Source organism: Bactrocera oleae, chromosome 6 (genome assembly GCF_042242935.1).
Source record: "Bactrocera oleae isolate idBacOlea1 chromosome 6, idBacOlea1, whole genome shotgun sequence".
In the NCBI taxonomy this organism is placed as follows: Eukaryota; Metazoa; Arthropoda; class Insecta; order Diptera; family Tephritidae; genus Bactrocera; species Bactrocera oleae.
The window spans coordinates 63,776,566-63,785,773 of record NC_091540.1 but is presented as its reverse complement, the minus strand read 5'-3'; the positions used below and the strand labels follow the sequence as shown (position 1 = coordinate 63,785,773).

Below are 9,208 nucleotides of genomic sequence, written 5' to 3'. Positions count from 1 at the left end.
TAAATCAATATTATGTGATCGTGTACGATGATAACTTTAATACGACCTAAATAGATTACTTTGTGTTCTTTTTTCCACGGTCAGTGCATACTTACTTGTCTAAAAAGTTGAATAATATAATATAACGTTTATATGCATTATTTTTCTAACCCTAGCCCAGTGTTCTCAGCAATGTTGCTATGTATTGTTCTGCAACATTCAAATGTATGTACCTTTAAGCCATTAAATGACTATTGGATTTATTACAGAATTAAAATTTTTATAGCATGCTATATAACGGGCCTAACCTAACCTAATATTTCCCTGAAATAAAAATATACCATAATAATAATTAAAAATACTCTAAGTCCACTGCAACTTACTTACTGCGAACCCTGTTGAGCACCCACACGTTGTTGCAAATATGTGCCATCACAGCACACCAAACAAACACGCTTACACACTCACTCACCTAACCAATTTGCATGTGACTGTTAACCGGCATTTTTATCACGACGAGAGAGCGAGAGCAATGAAACAACCAGAGAGCGCTACCATTATGCCGGTTTCAAAGTTTTTCATTTGCATCGACATTCTGCTCTCATTACGTCGCTAGCGCTACGTCGCCGGCAAAATTTCTATGACTTTCGCGCAATAACAATAACATAAATACAAACATACAAATGGCAAAAGCAATCGAGCAAATGCAATGTTAAGGGCAAAGCAAAAGCACGACAGTAGGCAAAGTTTTGCCGCGCCGCGAATAAACACGCACACACACACCCACAAGCCATGCGCTGTCGACTCTCAAATCGCGCCGCTGTACGTGCTCCGCAGAGCTCCACTGTGCTCCACAGCGTCTCGTCACATTTTTTAAGTTTCGCCTTTGCTATATTTTGCTCAGTTGCGATTTCATATTCGGTTAGTTTGGACGTGTCAAATAAAGCTGGCAATAAATGATAGATTTGCAATAAACAAATGTGTCCCATTGACGACTAGCGTAACTGTAACTGATTCGTAGGCAATTCAACACATCAGTGGTCAGACGAATATCGAGTTGCCAACCGGAGAGTTGTGCGTTACGGTCTATTTAGTGTGAAAATTAAGTAATCTCAAAGTTCCGGTAACTAGTGTTTTGCGGAAGTAAAACTGCTTGTTTGAAAATATTAACAAAATAGAAAAATTTTAATTATTCACGGTGTTTTTTGTCAAAATTAAATTTTTGTGAATTTTTAACAATTTTCGGGCTTATGTTTGGGTGCTGAATTCAAAATTTTCAAACTCCCAAAATTATCTTTCGAAAAGTGGAAAGTGTTACAAATTATTAAATTAATAACGATTCGAGAATTAATAATCGCATATAACAACAATAGCAACAAATTATAAAATTGAAATAGCTAAAAAGTTGGTTCTGCTTCTTGACGCCGCTTTGGTAGCTGGTTTAGGAATTGTTATACAAAAAGGTAAGCTGAAAGTGAATCTAGTGCTATGTTTGGTTTTTATCAAGTAATTATGCTAAATAGGCATAAAAAAAGTAAAAAAGTTATGCTACTTTGTATGCACATATACAAGTAAAATTTTAAAACTGTACTATTTGATTTTATTTACATTTATTAACAATTTAATACTGAATTTACATCAAAATATTTCAATGTTTGCTTAAGAACTAACTCATCCCTCGATAACAACTTCTACCAAGAGCGTATTAGAGATTGATTTATTGTTTGAGTGAGTGTAGCAATGTCATTCTTCTCATCTGAAAATATTGCAACGTCCTCATTGCAGTTTCTGTTTTTATTATTTACAAAATGAGTAGAATTAAAAACATTAACATTTTCATATAATTCTCAATAATATTTATTGTTAAATGCTTTAACCAATTTGGTTGTTTTTTTTTTGTTTATATTGCTTAAAAAATACTTAAATTTATAAATTATAAACATAAATCAGTTAAACATAGTTTTTTCTTCTTTTAAATTGGCTTTTGCATTTTCTTACTTTACTGTTTTAAAATTTTACTATATGATGTTCACCATCAGATTCGGTTTGAACAAGTCGTGCTTTTTTTTTATAAGGTTTACTAAAACCTGGATACCTTTTCTTAGGGATTTCGGCGCTAAAAAAATTCGTATATACAAGTATTTCGTTATCTTGTCGGTTTTGATTTATGTTATTTATCCTGCGTTTTCTAATTAATTGTAAATTTATTTTTGGCTGTTTTCTATTCAGAAATATATTATATTCACCTGTAGTGGAATGAGAAATAATATCGTTATAGATAAATAATGCTTGTTCAATTTTGAGGTATTTCAACACTTTATTCCCAGAGCTACAAATAATTCGCAATTTTTCAGTCATTGTTTTATGAAATCGCTCTGTGTCACCAATACCAGTTACCCCAGTTGTGACTTCAACTGCTATATTCAATGGTTGACAGCACTGCTTTTTGTTAATAATATTGATAACTTATTCCTGGTCTATTTTTAATGTCTTCGGAGGTTCCATAAAATTAAAAATTTTTAGTAGGGTGTTCTTAGGTTCTAACTAATTTAAAGCTGATACTTTTTCAGCTGTCGCAAATAGTTTTGATTTGAATCCAGAATAATCTTCTATATATATTCTAATTCCTTCATGGTTCGGTAAATTTTAAATCTGTTTGAAGTAATCAGAATTTTATACATGTTGTGAAATTGTACAAAGTCGCCGTTATTACTACATACGAAGTGGTTTCTTCGTTAACGTTACATTCTTCAATTCTAACGCGAGTTAGCGCATCGGCAATATTATTTTATTTACCTGAAATGTATTTGATATCAAAATCGTATTCATTCAACCTAATCTTTCACCGTTGCAGTTTTGAGTTTGGTTCTTTTAAATTATGTAACCATTGCATTCTTGTTTTAAAAATTTACTTTTGTCCGGCTGTACTTTTAGATTCGCTTCAGTTAATCTTTAAAACACTTTATCGAGCGATTCGATGTGCTTCTGCAGAGATGTACTGAAAACGACTATGTCAAAAAGCTGTTTTTTTCTTTAGAATCTGTTTCGATTTGTTGGAATCCTTGCGCCATATTTGGAATGTGGAACTTGTCATTCATAGTAATATTATTGAACTTGCGGTAATCTACAACGATTAACCATTTTTCTTTAGCTGAAGCATCTAGTTTTTAGGCAGCACCCAAACTGGTGCAGAGTATGTAGCTTATCACTCTGTGTGTAGCTTATCTTTATCTGTTTATTTACTTCCATTTTATGTACTTCTGGGTACCTCTAAGATTTTACATATGTATATTAGATTGGCTCTTCATGAATTTGCTATTGTTAATCAAATTTCCAATTAAAAATTTTTTTCAAAATTTTGGAATAAAAATAAAGTTTTCAAAATTACAAAGAAAAATTGGAAATCTAATTTTTGATGCAAAATTTTTTAAATAAAAAATTCACAGTTGAGACTAAAAATTTAATAAAAAATTGGTGTAGTGTGCTATATTAAAGTTTTAAATGTTATATTGTGAAATTTTTTTTTTTATAAATACATTTTTTTTTTAATATTTAACATTTTAAAAATTTTAAAAAGTATAAAAAATTTTTTGCAAAAAAAAAAAAATGTAAAATAAAAAAAATTTTGAATCAAGCATAAACATTAGCAAAGAAAATTGCTTCACTAGACTTGCACTTTCAAAACAGAAATACTCGTAAGTATTAGCAATTCAAACAAAAATACGCAAAAAAAGTAAATCACATTTGCTAAAAGAATAATGATTGAATGCCTTAACATTTATAAGCAAGCAGATGTATCATTTCGTTGGTCACATATATCAGCGACTACGCCCTCCAAATCGCTCAAAATTTAAGACTACCCGATTAAGCCTTGAAAATAGCAGCATCATCAGCATCATTTCGAAAAATACCCATATCACAAAGCAAATTATAAATGAATGCCATCGTTCACCGGCGATTGCTATAAAGTGAAATGAAAACAATGAATTCATGAAAGGAGAGTGAAATGAAAATGCAAAAAGTAGCAAATAACTAATTCGTGTATAAAACCACCGACTGCCACCTTTCAGCGTGTGTGAGCCTAAGTGTGTGAATGTGTGGCTTTGTGTATGACTGTGTGCTTGTGTGTTTTTGCAGTGCGATGTGCCTTCTCAAAAAGCACAAAATACATTAGAAAATATAAAAATACGACCAAAGGTAAAATGCGAAAATATTGCATAAAACAAAAGCCGTGAAATGGTAACGACGATGAGCAATGAGAATATCATCACGCCGCAAGCAACAGGAGCAACGAAAGTGTTTTGTCTGTTCGCTGCTGCTTCTTTTTAGTGGTGTGTGTGTTTTTTTTTGTTTTTTACTTTTTACGGTTCGAAATGCGAAATAAAATGCTGACAGGCAGTAGGAAACTCGCGTGTCACTGCTTAAGCGCAACAACAACAAAAAGGTGAGGTGAAGACGTACAATATATTGCTCCTGTGCACCTCAGTATACATACATACATAAATATATATCATTATCTATATATATATATTTATATATATTTACATATCTACAACAACATGTATGTATATATCTGCTTAGCTGCATTCGCTCAAGTGGCAGTATTGTGTGCTATACATATAAATATATACGATTTTGTTGTTGTGTGTGAAATGCTGCTGGCAGCACAACTCAACGCGCAGCGCAGCTCCTTTGCCAATTTAACTGTGAATTTTATTTATTTTTGGCAACGGGCAAAGAGCTGACACACACTCGACACTGCAGTCGTCGCATTTATTGTTGCTGTTGATGATACTATTGGCGTTCTGCTGCATTGCATATACCATGCTCATATGTATGGTGTGTGTATGTGCGTTTGGTTTTTATAGTATGCTAAAATTGTTGCTGCCTGTGGAGGCAGCCCGCCAACGGCTTGCACTTATTCCCGATTTTATGACTCTTCAGCTTGCTTCACTATAGAATTTGTGAGTTTTTTGTTTTGTTTGCTTGCTGCATAGGTGGGAATGTATTTTTGGTTTTTGACTAAAAACGACCTGACTTCTGCAATTTTTTTGTTGTGTTCTCTATTGCGAATTTGTAGTGGATTTGAATATGGTGCGCGAAGGTAGATTGATATGGTGGATATTGAATACAAGTTAATTTTTAGGGGATTTTATTCTAAAAATATGTTTTTATGCAGCTATGTTGCATATCTCAGCTACCTATTCAAACATTAATGCATTGAAATTTAATAAAAAAGACGTTGCCCCTGTTTTTATCTTATCATGCCTAACCAAATTTAAAGCACAATTCGCTTGAAACTTTGCTTTTGCATATTTTTCCTTTAGGTTTTGGGTTATTGTTCTGAAATTTTGCACACATCCTTTTCTCCTCAAGAAGCTGCTCATTTGTCCGAACCGCCGATATCGGATCTCTATAGCATATAGCTGCCATACAAACTGATCGATCAAAATCAAGTTCTTGTATGGAAAACTTTTTTATTTGAAATCATATCTTCACCAAATTCGGCATGGACTATTATTGGCCGATAGATGCGGTGTAAAGTCAACCGAAAGTTTGAAAATATTCAAATTAGGGCGCTTAGGGTGAAATGGACCCGACTTTAGCCATTTTAGGCTTAAGGGCATGCTGTCATCACAAAAATATTCTCCCTGAATTTCAATGCTAGACTTCACATATGCACTGGGAGCCACATATTTAGTCTCTGGGTCCTTGAAAAGTTATAATTGGATTTCCGGATGTTAGATGAAATACCTTGAAAGCATTATTTGTGCAAAGTTTTATTCTGACAACTTCATTGATGTTAGTTTTGTATGCTGTAAATTTTGTGGGCGTGGCAATGGACAGATTTCGCCCATCTGATATACCAACCTCCAACCTTTAATTACATACAAAGACTTAAACCTAAATGAAATATATCGAGTATGCACTTCTTCCTTTTCTTTCGTCATTTGAGCTGCTTTTGCCGGTTTTTGCGCCTTAAGTGATTGCCTTTACGCGGCCTTCATTAAAGTGATTTATAGTCAAATTTTCAGATTTCATTTCGCAGCGAAAATTCACGCTCCGGCCATTTGTCTAAATCATTATTTCACCCCTCTCAATTTAGAATCAAAACTTTAGACCATTGCGTGCTACACATTTATTCTCGTTGTTGTTTTTGTTAATTTAATAGAGTAATCAACGCCGTTTGCGAGTATTATTCTCAAATATAATGAGCTGAAAATAGAATTAATTCACAAAAGCTGCCGTCTGAAGTGACTTCCGTCTTGTCGTTTGCTCGCTTAGCGGCGCTAATAATCAGCACTGATGATAATAGGAATTACAACATTACTTGATGGAATACAAACAGTTACTCAGTTGACTTATGTATTTACATATGTACGAGTATGTATGTTTGTTTGTAGTTGCAAATGCGAACCCTTGGTCACTTTCGCCACGGCGAAATGCAACCGTTGAGTGGCCGCCGATGATGATGATGGCGCTTCTATTTGGCACTTTGAGTGAAAATCTAATTGACAGTGGCTTTGACACTGACACTTTGTTGGCAATAGTGCTGGCTGTGCCATTATCAGCTAAAATTGCAATAAAAACAATAGTAACAACACAACAAATCGTTAGGTGCAGCAATGTTTCGCATCAATTCGTTTTAATTAACTGAAAATACGTTTCATTCCATTCATTTGTTGTTGTTGTTTGTCTTTCCTTTTGCTTTATGCTTTGCCGCCTAATTAGCGTTTCATGCGCCGAAGCTGCTTCTTCGCTTTGAACGCACGCTATTTATCGCTTGTACTTTTTACGCGTTGCAAATGTTTACTAACTTTTCGTATTTATGCTTTGCATTTAGGTTAGTATGCTTGTTATCAAATGAAAATTTTATAAAAAAAAACTGTATGCAATAATATTTTGTTGTTCCCCACTTTTTAGTCCCAGCTTAGGTCTTGAGAGTTTTTGTTCGTAAATTATGATTAAATTTACATCTGTATATATTTATAAATATTTCTGAAAATAATGCTATACTGAATCGTTTTTCACGCCTTATTTTTGATTGAGTATATTCTAAGCAATTATTTTCATTATTAATAAACCAAACGCAGAGTTAAGGGTTTTAGAAAACGTAACCAACTTGTAATTCTTATGCTTAAGGGGCACCCCTAGCGTGATATTAAAAAAAAAAATATTGTTTTCTTACTTAGTTACGTTATATCATTAGCAATAATACAGTAAATTTTTAGGTCGATATCTCGAATAGTTTTTGAGTTACAGCCTACAAAGATGTAGCCCTTAGTTCAATCTTTAAACCCGTTTTTCTAGAAATTGCATTTTTCAAATTTGCTTGAGTGATTTGATCCGATCACTATCAAATTTTTTCTGCATATTATGTATATAGTTTTCCATACAATGATTTACCAGTTTTTCTATCTGATCAAAAGATTTTGCTGGATAAAAAAGATTAAAATTTTGCGTAAACTTTCAACTTATTATAATGCCGCTATTTTTGTAAGTTTCTAATTTTTTTCAAACATTTTTCTGTGTATTCAGATCGGTGGTCAATCATGGAATAACAATGAATCATAGAGCTTACTTAAGTTAATAGAGTTTCATAGCATGATCAGGATCAACAGAGATCGAAACTTATTCCTTTATGTACTATCATGATTCAAAATCTACTCTTTGTGAAGTTAAATTTGTTAAGTTAGGGTACAGCAGTGATTTATTAGTATAATGCCGCTGCTTAGGTATATTCATGACCTTAGAGCGATAGAGAAGATAAAGAACAAGTAAATTTCGTCGTAGTGATTGGGGGTGCTGCGATATAATTGAAAGGATTGATTGAAACAAATAAAGATGCAAGTTTGTTTATAATTAGAAATGTTCTAGTAGTGTAGATGAAAAAAAATTTCCCAAATAATTTTGATAAAGGACATTATTAGACCGACTGTTGTGAGAACGGAGCCCGTACTTTTTCGGTTCGTTCTTCCTTTCCCACTGAGTTCATTTTTTCATTAGATAAAAACTCTAATGAAAACATATTTTGTAAAAGAGAGTAAAATTTAGAAGCGCTTGAACTTCAAAAAAAAAAATTTCATACAATTCTCGGCGCGGATTACGATTGACTAAAATTAGTTATGTTTGAAAAAAGTTAGTAACAATATTATCACTTATCTTCAGCATTTAAATTAACCATATAACGGTATCTCCGTGTAAGCAAACACATTTTTATATATATCAGTAAATTATACATTCTCACATTTGTATTTATATCTATTGGTCAATCACTTGACGCAAGTTCCGCCGCTCAAATCTCCACTGTCCCAAATTTTTGCAGTTTTGAACAAAAAATAAAAATTTAAAATAAATACGAAAGTATGCGGCTTATCAATTAACCACAAAATATTCGCTAAAAAATGCAAAAAATTTGAAAATTTTTCAATAAACACGCAGGGATTAACAAAAAGTAAATGCGGCGTAACGGTAATTGATCTACTGAGTTAAGTTGGCTAGCGGCTTTTGGGCGTACATTTTATAGCCGGAAAATCGATTTCATTGATTTAAGTGTGCAAACCGGTAATACACATTCTAATCTAAACGACCTTCGGTGTTGTTGCCCCCGGACGAATTGTGCAGACGTGTAGGTGCCCAGGTAGGCGAGTGGCAACACCCAACACTCACTCACCCATTTGTGCAAGTGTCGCTCACAGTTGAAGTATATAAATCTTTGGTTTGCGCAAGGATGTACACTGGCACCGAAATCCATGGAAAATATGTTACACTTGCGTAACGGTAAATGATAGCGTATATTTTAGCTGGATGACTGAGTTTGGGTGGAAGCCCCAAAAATATCTCCAAAAAAAAACACAAAATTTAGCAGAAAAAGAGAAAAAATATATTTTTGTTGTTTGCTCCTTTGTAGATATATAAATTTATTGATATATTTTATATGCTTAAATGCACAGTTACCTGTCACTCTCGCCAAAGCTTTGACGAAGCCAGCTGTTTGTTTATACCGACGACATATCTGTATATGTATCCATTTACAGCTTTGTCTTTATATATATTGTCGTTTATATTTAGTTGCTAGAAACAGTTATTTATAAAAATATGTAAAAGATGAAAGCATAATAAGGCAACAAAGTGTTGTTGTTGTTGTTCAAATTACGGCTACAATCGGCAAACATAAAATGAGTTTTATTTAGGGATGCGAAATTTGTGCTTTTAAAAGAGTTTAATA

At 33.1% G+C, this 9,208-nt stretch overlaps 1 protein-coding gene across 3 annotated transcripts in view; it reads left to right on the top strand.

Moving 5' to 3' along the window:
• Positions 1 to 872: 872 nt before the first annotated feature.
• The window catches only part of rgn (regeneration), a 141,470-nt gene continuing 133,134 nt past the window's right edge, over positions 873 to 9,208 (top strand). For all 3 annotated transcript variants that reach the window (XM_070112040.1, XM_070112038.1, XM_070112039.1), the window contains exon 1: positions 873 to 1,442. The gene's annotated coding sequence lies outside the window, so the exon portion shown is untranslated. The remainder of the gene's footprint in view (positions 1,443 to 9,208) is intronic.